Genomic DNA, 17,235 nt, shown 5'->3' with positions numbered 1-17,235 from the left:
GCCGAAATCACTTTTAAACCCATTTCCACCTTTTTTTCCCTTCTCTTCCTCTTACTTTTTTTTCACGTTTTTTTACGTTTTTCTCCTTTTCGCCTCTTTTCTGGGCGTATTATTCTTCTTTTTCTTCTTTTTTTTCGTCTAATGCATACCCCATCAGTGCAGCAATGCTTATTCAATACCGCCAGCAGATGGAGACACTGGGGGATAATTTTCTAAGGATTTATACTGATTTTTCCTGTCTGAATTTGTCGCACAGAAAGTTGCAGGCCAAATATGTGTGACATTTCTGCGACTTTAGCTTCTAGAGCATTTTTACAACATTATACATAGGTGCTGAATACATAAAAAGCAACTGTTCAGCGACAGACAAGTCACATCGGCTGAAAGTAGGCCAGAATGTCAGTCCATGTTGGAGCAGGTTTAGATACAGTCTAAAGTATAGATCTCAAAGTCTGTGCACAGAATTTAGCAAGGGCCTCGCACCTTCTGATGCATCAGGTAGGTGCACAATAGCATAGCCTAACCCTCTGTACTTTGGTCTATATTGATGCGGGACATAGACAGCCAGCTGATGACCAATCCATTAGTGCAATGGATGGCTGGAAGCATTTGTCTTTGCCTTTGCAATACCACAGAAGCAATGCATGGTCAATGTACAGCAATGACACACCTGTGTGAACAGCCAGGAGACCCCCCCCCCCCCCATGTTATGTTACATAGTTACATAGTTAGTACGGTCGAAAAAAGACATATGTCCATCAAGTTCAACCAGGGAATTAAGGGGTAGGGGTGTGGCGCGATATTGGGGAAGGGATGAGATTTTATATTTCTTCATAAGCATTAATCTTATTTTGTCAATTAGGAACATTCAGCACCCACCCGCTATCAAGGCAGCTGCCTATCATGTCATTCCCTACCTGCACAGGTGTGCTGGCTACTCAAATGATCCAATTAAGGAGGCCATTTAGTCAGCAGCAGCAGAAGTCCTGTGCCTGGACGCTCCAACAGCGGCCAGACACAAGCAGAAGCAGAAGCAGCAGAAGCAGCAGCAGCACCACCTTTTGTTTTTTGGCTGCAGCAGCAGCAAGGCCCACAGGGCTGGCTAGCTGGCTAGCCAGCAAGCAGGTAGCAATGAAAGTAGGAATCTTTCTTTTTAACCCTGTAAGGGGGTGGTGCACTGTACCCGAAGATACTGCCATATCGGGTCAATGCATAGGGCGACGGAAGCAAGCTTCGAAATCGGCCCCCGTTCTCAAAAATCCATTTAATATATGGTACCCAGATAGGGGACGTATCAGATATTAAACTGATAAGAACAGATACTACACTTGATCTTAGCCAAAAGGCCGAGAAGCGATAACCGTGAAAGGGGCGGGCCCAACAAGGTGCCCTTCATGGGCACTATCACTGCTTGCTGTCAGGGAGGCTGCCAGACAATTTTCCATGCACACTCTGGGCTGGGGGGCAGTCAACCACCAGTACACACAGCAGAACCTAAACCCATACCATTATTGCTAAGCAGCAAGACAGGGGCCCATTGCACTCCCATGGGGCCTTTTTAAATGCAATCCATAACCCGGATTTGCCAGGAACCCTTCTTACTCCTCCTACTTGCATGTGACACTGGGCTTAGGATCTGCATAGGAAACACACACACAAGCACACACCTACCTTTGTTGCCTGCAGATGCCTCCTTGGCTGTCCCCAAACGGTATCAAACCAACACCCACGGGAAGCTGTAAGCATAGAGGACATGCCTGCACCCCATTGGACTTACCTGTGTGGGTTAAACCCGGGTTATTTGACAACCTATGGCGGTGATGGTTCTGCTCAGGCAGAGCAGTGCTGATGCTCCTCATAAAGCTGTCGCTGCTGTGAAGGTTCTAGGTGACATCACAAATCCCTATGGTTACATACACAACAAAGCTGGGTTGTTGTTGTTTACACTCTGCAAGGCCTGTGGAAGTGAGTGACATCATAGCACTGTAGTTCTGAGGGTTCTAGATGGATGCAACAATCTCCTGTTGCTTCTATGAAGGCCATAATAGACGACATCACCAAACAGCTCCATAGTCACATACACAGCAAAGGAGAGATGTTGTTTACACCTAGTGATGTCAGTGGTATTGAGTGACATCACAGCACAGTGCTAAGGCTCCTGGGCCTGGACACAGCAGCGGCTGCAATATCTCAACGGAGAATACGTTTATATATATGTGTGTGTGTGCGCGTATATATATATATATATATATATATATATATATATATATATTATTTCTCCGCCGAAATCACTTTTAAACCCATTTCCACCTTTTTTTCCCTTCTCTTCCTCTTACTTTTTTTTCACGTTTTTTTACGTTTTTCTCCTTTTCGCCTCTTTTCTGGGCGTATTATTCTTCTTTTTCTTCTTTTTTTTCGTCTAATGCATACCCCATCAGTGCAGCAATGCTTATTCAATACCGCCAGCAGATGGAGACACTGGGGGATAATTTTCTAAGGATTTATACTGATTTTTCCTGTCTGAATTTGTCGCACAGAAAGTTGCAGGCCAAATATGTGTGACATTTCTGCGACTTTAGCTTCTAGAGCATTTTTACAACATTATACATAGGTGCTGAATACATAAAAAGCGACTGTTCAGCGACAGACAAGTCGCATCGGCTGAAAGTAGGCCAGAATGTCAGTCCATGTTGGAGCAGGTTTAGATACAGTCTAAAGTATAGATCTCAAAGTCTGTGCACAGAATTTAGCAAGGGCCTCGCACCTTCTGATGCATCAGGTAGGTGCACAATAGCATAGCCTAACCCTCTGTACTTTGGTCTATATTGATGCGGGACATAGACAACCAGCTGATGACCAATCCATTAGTGCAATGGATGGCTGGAAGCATTTGTCTTTGCCTTTGCAATACCACAGAAGCAATGCATGGTCAATGTACAGCAATGACACACCTGTGTGAACAGCCAGGAGACCCCCCCCCCCCCATGTTATGTTACATAGTTACATAGTTAGTACGGTCGAAAAAAGACATATGTCCATCAAGTTCAACCAGGGAATTAAGGGGTAGGGGTGTGGCGCGATATTGGGGAAGGGATGAGATTTTATATTTCTTCATAAGCATTAATCTTATTTTGTCAATTAGGAACATTCAGCACCCACCCGCTATCAAGGCAGCTGCCTATCATGTCATGCCCTACCTGCACAGGTGTGCTGGCTACTCAAATGATCCAATTAAGGAGGCCATTTAGTCAGCAGCAGCAGAAGTCCTGTGCCTGGACGCTCCAACAGCGGCCAGACACAAGCAGAAGCAGAAGCAGCAGAAGCAGCAGCAGCACCACCTTTTGTTTTTTGGCTGCAGCAGCAGCAAGGCCCACAGGGCTGGCTAGCTGGCTAGCCAGCAAGCAGGTAGCAATGAAAGTAGGAATCTTTCTTTTTAACCCTGTAAGGGGGTGGTGCACTGTACCCGAAGATACTGCCATATCGGGTCAATGCATAGGGCGACGGAAGCAAGCTTCGAAATCGGCCCCCGTTCTCAAAAATCCATTTAATATATGGTCCCCAGATAGGGGACGTATCAGATATTAAACTGATAAGAACAGATACTACACTTGATCTTAGCCAAAAGGCCGAGAAGCGATAACCGTGAAAGGGGCGGGCCCAACAAGGTGCCCTTCATGGGCACTATCACTGCTTGCTGTCAGGGAGGCTGCCAGACAATTTTCCATGCACACTCTGGGCTGGGGGGCAGTCAACCACCAGTACACACAGCAGAACCTAAACCCATACCATTATTGCTAAGCAGCAAGACAGGGGCCCATTGCACTCCCACGGGGCCTTTTTAAATGCAATCCATAACCCGGATTTGCCAGGAACCCTTCTTACTCCTCCTACTTGCATGTGACACTGGGCTTAGGATCTGCATAGGAAACACACACACAAGCACACACCTACCTTTGTTGCCTGCAGATGCCTCCTTGGCTGTCCCCAAACGGTATCAAACCAACACCCACGGGAAGCTGTAAGCATAGAGGACATGCCTGCACCCCATTGGACTTACCTGTGTGGGTTAAACCCGGGTTATTTGACAACCTATGGCGGTGATGGTTCTGCTCAGGCAGAGCAGTGCTGATGCTCCTCATAAAGCTGTCGCTGCTGTGAAGGTTCTAGGTGACATCACAAATCCCTATGGTTACATACACAACAAAGCTGGGTTGTTGTTGTTTACACTCTGCAAGGCCTGTGGAAGTGAGTGACATCATAGCACTGTAGTTCTGAGGGTTCTAGATGGATGCAACAATCTCCTGTTGCTTCTATGAAGGCCATAATAGACGACATCACCAAACAGCTCCATAGTCACATACACAGCAAAGGAGAGATGTTGTTTACACCTAGTGATGTCAGTGGTATTGAGTGACATCACAGCACAGTGCTAAGGCTCCTGGGCCTGGACACAGCAGCGGCTGCAATATCTCAACGGAGAATACGTTTATATATATGTGTGTGTGTGCGCGTATATATATATATATATATATATATATATATATATATATATATATTTCTCCGCCGAAATCACTTTTAAACCCATTTCCACCTTTTTTTCCCTTCTCTTCCTCTTACTTTTTTTTCACGTTTTTTTACGTTTTTCTCCTTTTCGCCTCTTTTCTGGGCGTATTATTCTTCTTTTTCTTCTTTTTTTTCGTCTAATGCATACCCCATCAGTGCAGCAATGCTTATTCAATACCGCCAGCAGATGGAGACACTGGGGGATAATTTTCTAAGGATTTATACAGATTTTTCCTGTCTGAATTTGTCGCACAGAAAGTTGCAGGCCAAATATGTGTGACATTTCTGCGACTTTAGCTTCTAGAGCATTTTTACAACATTATACATAGGTGCTGAATACATAAAAAGCGACTGTTCAGCGACAGACAAGTCGCATCGGCTGAAAGTAGGCCAGAATGTCAGTCCATGTTGGAGCAGGTTTAGATACAGTCTAAAGTATAGATCTCAAAGTCTGTGCACAGAATTTAGCAAGGGCCTCGCACCTTCTGATGCATCAGGTAGGTGCACAATAGCATAGCCTAACCCTCTGTACTTTGGTCTATATTGATGCGGGACATAGACAGCCAGCTGATGACCAATCCATTAGTGCAATGGATGGCTGGAAGCATTTGTCTTTGCCTTTGCAATACCACAGAAGCAATGCATGGTCAATGTACAGCAATGACACACCTGTGTGAACAGCCAGGAGACCCCCCCCCCCCCCCCATGTTATGTTACATAGTTACATAGTTAGTACGGTCGAAAAAAGACATATGTCCATCAAGTTCAACCAGGGAATTAAGGGGTAGGGGTGTGGCGCGATATTGGGGAAGGGATGAGATTTTATATTTCTTCATAAGCATTAATCTTATTTTGTCAATTAGGAACATTCAGCACCCACCCGCTATCAAGGCAGCTGCCTATCATGTCATGCCCTACCTGCACAGGTGTGCTGGCTACTCAAATGATCCAATTAAGGAGGCCATTTAGTCAGCAGCAGCAGAAGTCCTGTGCCTGGACGCTCCAACAGTGGCCAGACACAAGCAGAAGCAGAAGCAGCAGAAGCACCACCTTTTGTTTTTTGGCTGCAGCAGCAGCAAGGCCCACAGGGCTGGCTAGCTGGCTAGCCAGCAAGCAGGTAGCAATGAAAGTAGGAATCTTTCTTTTTAACCCTGTAAGGGGGTGGTGCACTGTACCCGAAGATACTGCCATATCGGGTCAATGCATAGGGCGACGGAAGCAAGCTTCGAAATCGGCCCCCGTTCTCAAAAATCCATTTAATATATGGTCCCCAGATAGGGGACGTATCAGATATTAAACTGATAAGAACAGATACTACACTTGATCTTAGCCAAAAGGCCGAGAAGCGATAACCGTGAAAGGGGCGGGCCCAACAAGGTGCCCTTCATGGGCACTATCACTGCTTGCTGTCAGGGAGGCTGCCAGACAATTTTCCATGCACACTCTGGGCTGGGGGGCAGTCAACCACCAGTACACACAGCAGAACCTAAACCCATACCATTATTGCTAAGCAGCAAGACAGGGGCCCATTGCACTCCCACGGGGCCTTTTTAAATGCAATCCATAACCCGGATTTGCCAGGAACCCTTCTTACTCCTCCTACTTGCATGTGACACTGGGCTTAGGATCTGCATAGGAAACACACACACAAGCACACACCTACCTTTGTTGCCTGCAGATGCCTCCTTGGCTGTCCCCAAACGGTATCAAACCAACACCCACGGGAAGCTGTAAGCATAGAGGACATGCCTGCACCCCATTGGACTTACCTGTGTGGGTTAAACCCGGGTTATTTGACAACCTATGGCGGTGATGGTTCTGCTCAGGCAGAGCAGTGCTGATGCTCCTCATAAAGCTGTCGCTGCTGTGAAGGTTCTAGGTGACATCACAAATCCCTATGGTTACATACACAACAAAGCTGGGTTGTTGTTGTTTACACTCTGCAAGGCCTGTGGAAGTGAGTGACATCATAGCACTGTAGTTCTGAGGGTTCTAGATGGATGCAACAATCTCCTGTTGCTTCTATGAAGGCCATAATAGACGACATCACCAAACAGCTCCATAGTCACATACACAGCAAAGGAGAGATGTTGTTTACACCTAGTGATGTCAGTGGTATTGAGTGACATCACAGCACAGTGCTAAGGCTCCTGGGCCTGGACACAGCAGCGGCTGCAATATCTCAACGGAGAATACGTTTATATATATGTGTGTGTGTGCGCGTATATATATATATATATATATATATATATATATATATATATATATATTCTCCGCCGAAATCACTTTTAAACCCATTTCCACCTTTTTTTCCCTTCTCTTCCTCTTACTTTTTTTTTCACGTTTTTTTACGTTTTTCTCCTTTTCGCCTCTTTTCTGGGCGTATTATTCTTCTTTTTCTTCTTTTTTTTCGTCTAATGCATACCCCATCAGTGCAGCAATGCTTATTCAATACCGCCAGCAGATGGAGACACTGGGGGATAATTTTCTAAGGATTTATACTGATTTTTCCTGTCTGAATTTGTCGCACAGAAAGTTGCAGGCCAAATATGTGTGACATTTCTGCGACTTTAGCTTCTAGAGCATTTTTACAACATTATACATAGGTGCTGAATACATAAAAAGCGACTGTTCAGCGACAGACAAGTCGCATCGGCTGAAAGTAGGCCAGAATGTCAGTCCATGTTGGAGCAGGTTTAGATACAGTCTAAAGTATAGATCTCAAAGTCTGTGCACAGAATTTAGCAAGGGCCTCGCACCTTCTGATGCATCAGGTAGGTGCACAATAGCATAGCCTAACCCTCTGTACTTTGGTCTATATTGATGCGGGACATAGACAACCAGCTGATGACCAATCCATTAGTGCAATGGATGGCTGGAAGCATTTGTCTTTGCCCTTGCAATACCACAGAAGCAATGCATGGTCAATGTACAGCAATGACACACCTGTGTGAACAGCCAGGAGACCCCCCCCCCCCCATGTTATGTTACATAGTTACATAGTTAGTACGGTCGAAAAAAAGACATATGTCCATCAAGTTCAACCAGGGAATTAAGGGGTAGGGGTGTGGCGCGATATTGGGGAAGGGATGAGATTTTATATTTCTTCATAAGCATTAATCTTATTTTGTCAATTAGGAACATTCAGCACCCACCCGCTATCAAGGCAGCTGCCTATCATGTCATGCCCTACCTGCACAGGTGTGCTGGCTACTCAAATGATCCAATTAAGGAGGCCATTTAGTCAGCAGCAGCAGAAGTCCTGTGCCTGGACGCTCCAACAGCGGCCAGACACAAGCAGAAGCAGAAGCAGCAGAAGCAGCAGCAGCACCACCTTTTGTTTTTTGGCTGCAGCAGCAGCAAGGCCCACAGGGCTGGCTAGCTGGCTAGCCAGCAAGCAGGTAGCAATGAAAGTAGGAATCTTTCTTTTTAACCCTGTAAGGGGGTGGTGCACTGTACCCGAAGATACTGCCATATCGGGTCAATGCATAGGGCGACGGAAGCAAGCTTCGAAATCGGCCCCCGTTCTCAAAAATCCATTTAATATATGGTCCCCAGATAGGGGACGTATCAGATATTAAACTGATAAGAACAGATTTTTTTTTTTAGTTAACCCTCAGAACTCCATCAGAGCTCTAAGATCTTATTTGAGCTTGATTTTTTGTTCATCATCAGGAAAACCCGTTTTTCTTTATTTCTTTATCTCTTTTTTTTTTTTTTTTTAAACAATAAAAGAAACCATATTTAAAACATAAAAAAATTATCAAACCAAAACTAACCATACTATAATTCTATAATTTCTTAAAGAAAAATTACCCAAATGTCATTCCTCTTCTCCATGCAAAGACCATCAAGAAGTCTAAGAAACCACAAGTTATAGATCCACTCAGCATCTCACTTTTGGCTGGAATCGCCAGCCACGCTGGAACCTTGTATGTTTCCACAAATCTATCTATATCTGCGTGAAAGGAACAATAGACTTTATCCCTTGCTTCATTGACTTTGATTCCCAATCTTTCTTTCAGATTTCCCAAATCCTCGTCAAAGGCTTTTTTCTCTTTTTTTTGACACACTCTTGAAGACAACATCAAGAGAGCCTCCATACTCTACCGGTACATATTCTTCTTCATTTTCTTTCCTTTTCTTCTCCTCCATCACTTTCCTGGTTGGAGTTTCCTCCTCTTCAGGTTCTTCCCTCACATCAGTTTCCTCCTCCCTACTTCGTTTCATAACCTCCTTTTTCTTCTTCTTCTTCTTAGGACACATTACTGCCAGGTGTCCCTCATCACCACATAGATGACACTTTTTCTTCACCTTACATGCTTCTGGCTCATGGCCTTCTTCTTGGCATTTATAGCACCAAACAATATCACAAAAATCTTTCCTATGGCCATACCTTTTACACTTTCGACAAAAGTCGTCCATGCCTGAAAAGAACAGGTCACCATTTACTGGGCCAATCTTAAAACGCCCTGGGGGATAAATTAGCTTTCCATCAGGTGTTTTCTGAAACTTCACTTGAAATTTCCACTTTGTCGTCCAAAGTCCATATTGATTATAGATCTTGCCTTTTGGCTTCACCTCCTCACAGAATCTAGAAAGGAACAGAACAATCTCTTTTTCTGTGATATACGGACTGTACATCCTCACAGTTATAAGTCTTTCCCGAGTCGGGAAATGGGGAGTAATCTCTACCCCTCCCAACTTAGGGTGCGACTTCCACAGCAATGCTTTATTGCAGAACACACCATAGTCCTCCTCCGAAACCAGAACCACATCATAGACTCCACTTCTTGGAAATTCCAGCATCGATAATATCTGGTCCTTCCTCAGCTCAAAAAGCTGGAACAAAATCTCCTCCACCACGAAGAATAAACCTCTCTCCTTCTTTCCAGCATCCAAAAGAGTAATTCGGACTCCATTTCGTAGTCTGGCGTAGCTAGGTACACCTCCAGCAGGCTCTTCTTTCTTGCCAGCCTCCTCCATCGCAGAAAAAACACCTCCCCTACTGCAGGCAGGTAGGTAGTGATCGCTCCTCGTTGCCCGGGGACTAAGCCGCAACCCTGATGTCAGCAAGGGGGTTTAGTCCCACCATATAGATGGGACGATCCCCCAGGGAAAAGGAGCGGGTACCCCGGGCACCTTCCAGCCAGATCAAGCAAACAGATACTACACTTGATCTTAGCCAAAAGGCCGAGAAGCGATAACCGTGAAAGGGGCGGGCCCAACAAGGTGCCCTTCATGGGCACTATCACTGCTTGCTGTCAGGGAGGCTGCCAGACAATTTTCCATGCACACTCTGGGCTGGGGGGCAGTCAACCACCAGTACACACAGCAGAACCTAAACCCATACCATTATTGCTAAGCAGCAAGACAGGGGCCCATTGCACTCCCACGGGGCCTTTTTAAATGCAATCCATAACCCGGATTTGCCAGGAACCCTTCTTACTCCTCCTACTTGCATGTGACACTGGGCTTAGGATCTGCATAGGAAACACACACACAAGCACACACCTACCTTTGTTGCCTGCAGATGCCTCCTTGGCTGTCCCCAAACGGTATCAAACCAACACCCACGGGAAGCTGTAAGCATAGAGGACATGCCTGCACCCCATTGGACTTACCTGTGTGGGTTAAACCCGGGTTATTTGACAACCTATGGCGGTGATGGTTCTGCTCAGGCAGAGCAGTGCTGATGCTCCTCATAAAGCTGTCGCTGCTGTGAAGGTTCTAGGTGACATCACAAATCCCTATGGTTACATACACAACAAAGCTGGGTTGTTGTTGTTTACACTCTGCAAGGCCTGTGGAAGTGAGTGACATCATAGCACTGTAGTTCTGAGGGTTCTAGATGGATGCAACAATCTCCTGTTGCTTCTATGAAGGCCATAATAGACGACATCACCAAACAGCTCCATAGTCACATACACAGCAAAGGAGAGATGTTGTTTACACCTAGTGATGTCAGTGGTATTGAGTGACATCACAGCACAGTGCTAAGGCTCCTGGGCCTGGACACAGCAGCGGCTGCAATATCTCAACGGAGAATACGTTTATATATATGTGTGTGTGTGCGCGTATATATATATATATATATATATATATATATATATATATATATATTTCTCCGCCGAAATCACTTTTAAACCCATTTCCACCTTTTTTTCCCTTCTCTTCCTCTTACTTTTTTTTCACGTTTTTTTACGTTTTTCTCCTTTTCGCCTCTTTTCTGGGCGTATTATTCTTCTTTTTCTTCTTTTTTTTCGTCTAATGCATACCCCATCAGTGCAGCAATGCTTATTCAATACCGCCAGCAGATGGAGACACTGGGGGATAATTTTCTAAGGATTTATACTGATTTTTCCTGTCTGAATTTGTCGCACAGAAAGTTGCAGGCCAAATATGTGTGACATTTCTGCGACTTTAGCTTCTAGAGCATTTTTACAACATTATACATAGGTGCTGAATACATAAAAAGCGACTGTTCAGCGACAGACAAGTCGCATCGGCTGAAAGTAGGCCAGAATGTCAGTCCATGTTGGAGCAGGTTTAGATACAGTCTAAAGTATAGATCTCAAAGTCTGTGCACAGAATTTAGCAAGGGCCTCGCACCTTCTGATGCATCAGGTAGGTGCACAATAGCATAGCCTAACCCTCTGTACTTTGGTCTATATTGATGCGGGACATAGACAGCCAGCTGATGACCAATCCATTAGTGCAATGGATGGCTGGAAGCATTTGTCTTTGCCTTTGCAATACCACAGAAGCAATGCATGGTCAATGTACAGCAATGACACACCTGTGTGAACAGCCAGGAGACCCCCCCCCCCCCCCCATGTTATGTTACATAGTTACATAGTTAGTACGGTCGAAAAAAGACATATGTCCATCAAGTTCAACCAGGGAATTAAGGGGTAGGGGTGTGGCGCGATATTGGGGAAGGGATGAGATTTTATATTTCTTCATAAGCATTAATCTTATTTTGTCAATTAGGAACATTCAGCACCCACCCGCTATCAAGGCAGCTGCCTATCATGTCATGCCCTACCTGCACAGGTGTGCTGGCTACTCAAATGATCCAATTAAGGAGGCCATTTAGTCAGCAGCAGCAGAAGTCCTGTGCCTGGACGCTCCAACAGCGGCCAGACACAAGCAGAAGCAGAAGCAGCAGAAGCAGCAGCAGCACCACCTTTTGTTTTTTGGCTGCAGCAGCAGCAAGGCCCACAGGGCTGGCTAGCTGGCTAGCCAGCAAGCAGGTAGCAATGAAAGTAGGAATCTTTCTTTTTAACCCTGTAAGGGGGTGGTGCACTGTACCCGAAGATACTGCCATATCGGGTCAATGCATAGGGCGACGGAAGCAAGCTTCGAAATCGGCCCCCGTTCTCAAAAATCCATTTAATATATGGTCCCCAGATAGGGGACGTATCAGATATTAAACTGATAAGAACAGATACTACACTTGATCTTAGCCAAAAGGCCGAGAAGCGATAACCGTGAAAGGGGCGGGCCCAACAAGGTGCCCTTCATGGGCACTATCACTGCTTGCTGTCAGGGAGGCTGCCAGACAATTTTCCATGCACACTCTGGGCTGGGGGGCAGTCAACCACCAGTACACACAGCAGAACCTAAACCCATACCATTATTGCTAAGCAGCAAGACAGGGGCCCATTGCACTCCCACGGGGCCTTTTTAAATGCAATCCATAACCCGGATTTGCCAGGAACCCTTCTTACTCCTCCTACTTGCATGTGACACTGGGCTTAGGATCTGCATAGGAAACACACACACAAGCACACACCTACCTTTGTTGCCTGCAGATGCCTCCTTGGCTGTCCCCAAACGGTATCAAACCAACACCCACGGGAAGCTGTAAGCATAGAGGACATTCCTGCACCCCATTGGACTTACCTGTGTGGGTTAAACCCGGGTTATTTGACAACCTATGGCGGTGATGGTTCTGCTCAGGCAGAGCAGTGCTGATGCTCCTCATAAAGCTGTCGCTGCTGTGAAGGTTCTAGGTGACATCACAAATCCCTATGGTTACATACACAACAAAGCTGGGTTGTTGTTGTTTACACTCTGCAAGGCCTGTGGAAGTGAGTGACATCATAGCACTGTAGTTCTGAGGGTTCTAGATGGATGCAACAATCTCCTGTTGCTTCTATGAAGGCCATAATAGACGACATCACCAAACAGCTCCATAGTCACATACACAGCAAAGGAGAGATGTTGTTTACACCTAGTGATGTCAGTGGTATTGAGTGACATCACAGCACAGTGCTAAGGCTCCTGGGCCTGGACACAGCAGCGGCTGCAATATCTCAACGGAGAATACGTTTATATATATGTGTGTGTGTGCGCGTATATATATATATATATATATATATATATATATATATTCTCCGCCGAAATCACTTTTAAACCCATTTCCACCTTTTTTTCCCTTCTCTTCCTCTTACTTTTTTTTCACGTTTTTTTACGTTTTTCTCCTTTTCGCCTCTTTTCTGGGCGTATTATTCTTCTTTTTCTTCTTTTTTTTCGTCTAATGCATACCCCATCAGTGCAGCAATGCTTATTCAATACCGCCAGCAGATGGAGACACTGGGGGATAATTTTCTAAGGATTTATACTGATTTTTCCTGTCTGAATTTGTCGCACAGAAAGTTGCAGGCCAAATATGTGTGACATTTCTGCGACTTTAACTTCTAGAGCATTTTTACAACATTATACATAGGTGCTGAATACATAAAAAGCGACTGTTCAGCGACAGACAAGTCGCATCGGCTGAAAGTAGGCCAGAATGTCAGTCCATGTTGGAGCAGGTTTAGATACAGTCTAAAGTATAGATCTCAAAGTCTGTGCACAGAATTTAGCAAGGGCCTCGCACCTTCTGATGCATCAGGTAGGTGCACAATAGCATAGCCTAACCCTCTGTACTTTGGTCTATATTGATGCGGGACATAGACAGCCAGCTGATGACCAATCCATTAGTGCAATGGATGGCTGGAAGCATTTGTCTTTGCCTTTGCAATACCACAGAAGCAATGCATGGTCAATGTACAGCAATGACACACCTGTGTGAACAGCCAGGAGACCCCCCCCCCCCCCATGTTATGTTACATAGTTACATAGTTAGTACGGTCGAAAAAAGACATATGTCCATCAAGTTCAACCAGGGAATTAAGGGGTAGGGGTGTGGCGCGATATTGGGGAAGGGATGAGATTTTATATTTCTTCATAAGCATTAATCTTATTTTGTCAATTAGGAACATTCAGCACCCACCCGCTATCAAGGCAGCTGCCTATCATGTCATGCCCTACCTGCACAGGTGTGCTGGCTACTCAAATGATCCAATTAAGGAGGCCATTTAGTCAGCAGCAGCAGAAGTCCTGTGCCTGGACGCTCCAACAGCGGCCAGACACAAGCAGAAGCAGAAGCAGCAGAAGCAGCAGCAGCACCACCTTTTGTTTTTTGGCTGCAGCAGCAGCAAGGCCCACAGGGCTGGCTAGCTGGCTAGCCAGCAAGCAGGTAGCAATGAAAGTAGGAATCTTTCTTTTTAACCCTGTAAGGGGGTGGTGCACTGTACCCGAAGATACTGCCATATCGGGTCAATGCATAGGGCGACGGAAGCAAGCTTCGAAATCGGCCCCCGTTCTCAAAAATCCATTTAATATATGGTCCCCAGGTAGGGGACGTATCAGATATTAAACTGATAAGAACAGATACTACACTTGATCTTAGCCAAAAGGCCGAGAAGCGATAACCGTGAAAGGGGCGGGCCCAACAAGGTGCCCTTCATGGGCACTATCACTGCTTGCTGTCAGGGAGGCTGCCAGACAATTTTCCATGCACACTCTGGGCTGGGGGGCAGTCAACCACCAGTACACACAGCAGAACCTAAACCCATACCATTATTGCTAAGCAGCAAGACAGGGGCCCATTGCACTCCCACGGGGCCTTTTTAAATGCAATCCATAACCCGGATTTGCCAGGAACCCTTCTTACTCCTCCTACTTGCATGTGACACTGGGCTTAGGATCTGCATAGGAAACACACACACAAGCACACACCTACCTTTGTTGCCTGCAGATGCCTCCTTGGCTGTCCCCAAACGGTATCAAACCAACACCCACGGGAAGCTGTAAGCATAGAGGACATGCCTGCACCCCATTGGACTTACCTGTGTGGGTTAAACCCGGGTTATTTGACAACCTATGGCGGTGATGGTTCTGCTCAGGCAGAGCAGTGCTGATGCTCCTCATAAAGCTGTCGCTGCTGTGAAGGTTCTAGGTGACATCACAAATCCCTATGGTTACATACACAACAAAGCTGGGTTGTTGTTGTTTACACTCTGCAAGGCCTGTGGAAGTGAGTGACATCATAGCACTGTAGTTCTGAGGGTTCTAGATGGATGCAACAATCTCCTGTTGCTTCTATGAAGGCCATAATAGACGACATCACCAAACAGCTCCATAGTCACATACACAGCAAAGGAGAGATGTTGTTTACACCTAGTGATGTCAGTGGTATTGAGTGACATCACAGCACAGTGCTAAGGCTCCTGGGCCTGGACACAGCAGCGGCTGCAATATCTCAACGGAGCATACGTTTATATATATGTGTGTGTGTGCGCGTATATATATATATATATATATATATATATATATATATATATATATTTCTCCGCCGAAATCACTTTTAAACCCATTTCCACCTTTTTTTCCCTTCTCTTCCTCTTACTTTTTTTTCACGTTTTTCTCCTTTTCGCCTCTTTTCTGGGCGTATTATTCTTCTTTTTCTTCTTTTTTTTCGTCTAATGCATACCCCATCAGTGCAGCAATGCTTATTCAATACCGCCAGCAGATGGAGACACTGGGGGATAATTTTCTAAGGATTTATACTGATTTTTCCTGTCTGAATTTGTCGCACAGAAAGTTGCAGGCCAAATATGTGTGACATTTCTGCGACTTTAGCTTCTAGAGCATTTTTACAACATTATACATAGGTGCTGAATACATAAAAAGCGACTGTTCAGCGACAGACAAGTCGCATCGGCTGAAAGTAGGCCAGAATGTCAGTCCATGTTGGAGCAGGTTTAGATACAGTCTAAAGTATAGATCTCAAAGTCTGTGCACAGAATTTAGCAAGGGCCTCGCACCTTCTGATGCATCAGGTAGGTGCACAATAGCATAGCCTAACCCTCTGTACTTTGGTCTATATTGATGCGGGACATAGACAGCCAGCTGATGACCAATCCATTAGTGCAATGGATGGCTGGAAGCATTTGTCTTTGCCTTTGCAATACCACAGAAGCAATGCATGGTCAATGTACAGCAATGACACACCTGTGTGAACAGCCAGGAGACCCCCCCCCCCCCCCCCCATGTTATGTTACATAGTTACATAGTTAGTACGGTCGAAAAAAGACATATGTCCATCAAGTTCAATCAGGGAATTAAGGGGTAGGGGTGTGGCGCGATATTGGGGAAGGGATGAGATTTTATATTTCTTCATAAGCATTAATCTTATTTTGTCAATTAGGAACATTCAGCACCCACCCGCTATCAAGGCAGCTGCCTATCATGTCATGCCCTACCTGCACAGGTGTGCTGGCTACTCAAATGATCCAATTAAGGAGGCCATTTAGTCAGCAGCAGCAGAAGTCCTGTGCCTGGACGCTCCAACAGCGGCCAGACACAAGCAGAAGCAGAAGCAGCAGCAGCAGCAGCAGCACCACCTTTTGTTTTTTGGCTGCAGCAGCAGCAAGGCCCACAGGGCTGGCTAGCTGGCTAGCCAGCAAGCAGGTAGCAATGAAAGTAGGAATCTTTCTTTTTAACCCTGTAAGGGGGTGGTGCACTGTACCCGAAGATACTGCCATATCGGGTCAATGCATAGGGCGACGGAAGCAAGCTTCGAAATCGGCCCCCGTTCTCAAAAATCCATTTAATATATGGTCCCCAGATAGGGGACGTATCAGATATTAAACTGATAAGAACAGATACTACACTTGATCTTAGCCAAAAGGCCGAGAAGCGATAACCGTGAAAGGGGCGGGCCCAACAAGGTGCCCTTCATGGGCACTATCACTGCTTGCTGTCAGGGAGGCTGCCAGACAATTTTCCATGCACACTCTGGGCTGGGGGGCAGTCAACCACCAGTACACACAGCAGAACCTAAACCCATACCATTATTGCTAAGCAGCAAGACAGGGGCCCATTGCACTCCCACGGGGCCTTTTTAAATGCAATCCATAACCCGGATTTGCCAGGAACCCTTCTTACTCCTCCTACTTGCATGTGACACTGGGCTTAGGATCTGCATAGGAAACACACACACAAGCACACACCTACCTTTGTTGCCTGCAGATGCCTCCTTGGCTGTCCCCAAACGGTATCAAACCAACACCCACGGGAAGCTGTAAGCATAGAGGACATGCCTGCACCCCATTGGACTTACCTGTGTGGGTTAAACCCGGGTTATTTGACAACCTATGGCGGTGATGGTTCTGCTCAGGCAGAGCAGTGCTGATGCTCCTCATAAAGCTGTCGCTGCTGTGAAGGTTCTAGGTGACATCACAAATCCCTATGGTTACATACACAACAAAGCTGGGTTGTTGTTGTTTACACTCTGCAAGGCCTGTGGAAGTGAGTGACATCATAGCACTGTAGTTC

The 17,235-nt window shown here is 45.8% G+C and overlaps 7 non-coding genes and 1 pseudogene across 7 annotated transcripts; all 8 read right to left on the bottom strand.

Moving 5' to 3' along the window:
- Positions 1-1,167: 1,167 nt before the first annotated feature.
- LOC130339272 (U2 spliceosomal RNA) lies at positions 1,168-1,358 on the bottom strand. The gene has a single exon (XR_008879676.1). It is a non-coding gene; the product is annotated as a U2 spliceosomal RNA (small nuclear RNA).
- A 2,089-nt stretch (positions 1,359-3,447) lies between these two features.
- LOC130339320 (U2 spliceosomal RNA) lies at positions 3,448-3,638 on the bottom strand. The gene has a single exon (XR_008879709.1). It is a non-coding gene; the product is annotated as a U2 spliceosomal RNA (small nuclear RNA).
- A 2,084-nt stretch (positions 3,639-5,722) lies between these two features.
- Positions 5,723-5,913, bottom strand: LOC130339318 (U2 spliceosomal RNA). The gene has a single exon (XR_008879708.1). It is a non-coding gene; the product is annotated as a U2 spliceosomal RNA (small nuclear RNA).
- Positions 5,914-8,006: 2,093 nt separating this feature from the next.
- LOC130339283 (U2 spliceosomal RNA) lies at positions 8,007-8,191 on the bottom strand. The gene has a single exon (XR_008879684.1). It is a non-coding gene; the product is annotated as a U2 spliceosomal RNA (small nuclear RNA).
- Positions 8,192-9,638: 1,447 nt separating this feature from the next.
- On the bottom strand, positions 9,639-9,768 carry LOC130339295 (U2 spliceosomal RNA; annotated as a pseudogene).
- Positions 9,769-11,861: 2,093 nt separating this feature from the next.
- On the bottom strand, positions 11,862-12,052 carry LOC130339317 (U2 spliceosomal RNA). The gene has a single exon (XR_008879707.1). It is a non-coding gene; the product is annotated as a U2 spliceosomal RNA (small nuclear RNA).
- A 2,082-nt stretch (positions 12,053-14,134) lies between these two features.
- Positions 14,135-14,325, bottom strand: LOC130339265 (U2 spliceosomal RNA). Its single transcript, XR_008879669.1, has one exon. It is a non-coding gene; the product is annotated as a U2 spliceosomal RNA (small nuclear RNA).
- Positions 14,326-16,410: 2,085 nt separating this feature from the next.
- Positions 16,411-16,601, bottom strand: LOC130339315 (U2 spliceosomal RNA). The gene has a single exon (XR_008879705.1). It is a non-coding gene; the product is annotated as a U2 spliceosomal RNA (small nuclear RNA).
- Between the last annotated feature and the right edge of the window lie 634 nt (positions 16,602-17,235).

This window comes from Hyla sarda, unplaced genomic scaffold (genome assembly GCF_029499605.1).
Source record: "Hyla sarda isolate aHylSar1 unplaced genomic scaffold, aHylSar1.hap1 scaffold_540, whole genome shotgun sequence".
Taxonomy (NCBI): domain Eukaryota; kingdom Metazoa; phylum Chordata; class Amphibia; order Anura; family Hylidae; genus Hyla; species Hyla sarda.
Note: the sequence above shows the minus strand (reverse complement) of the source record. Positions and strands in the feature narration are given on the sequence as shown.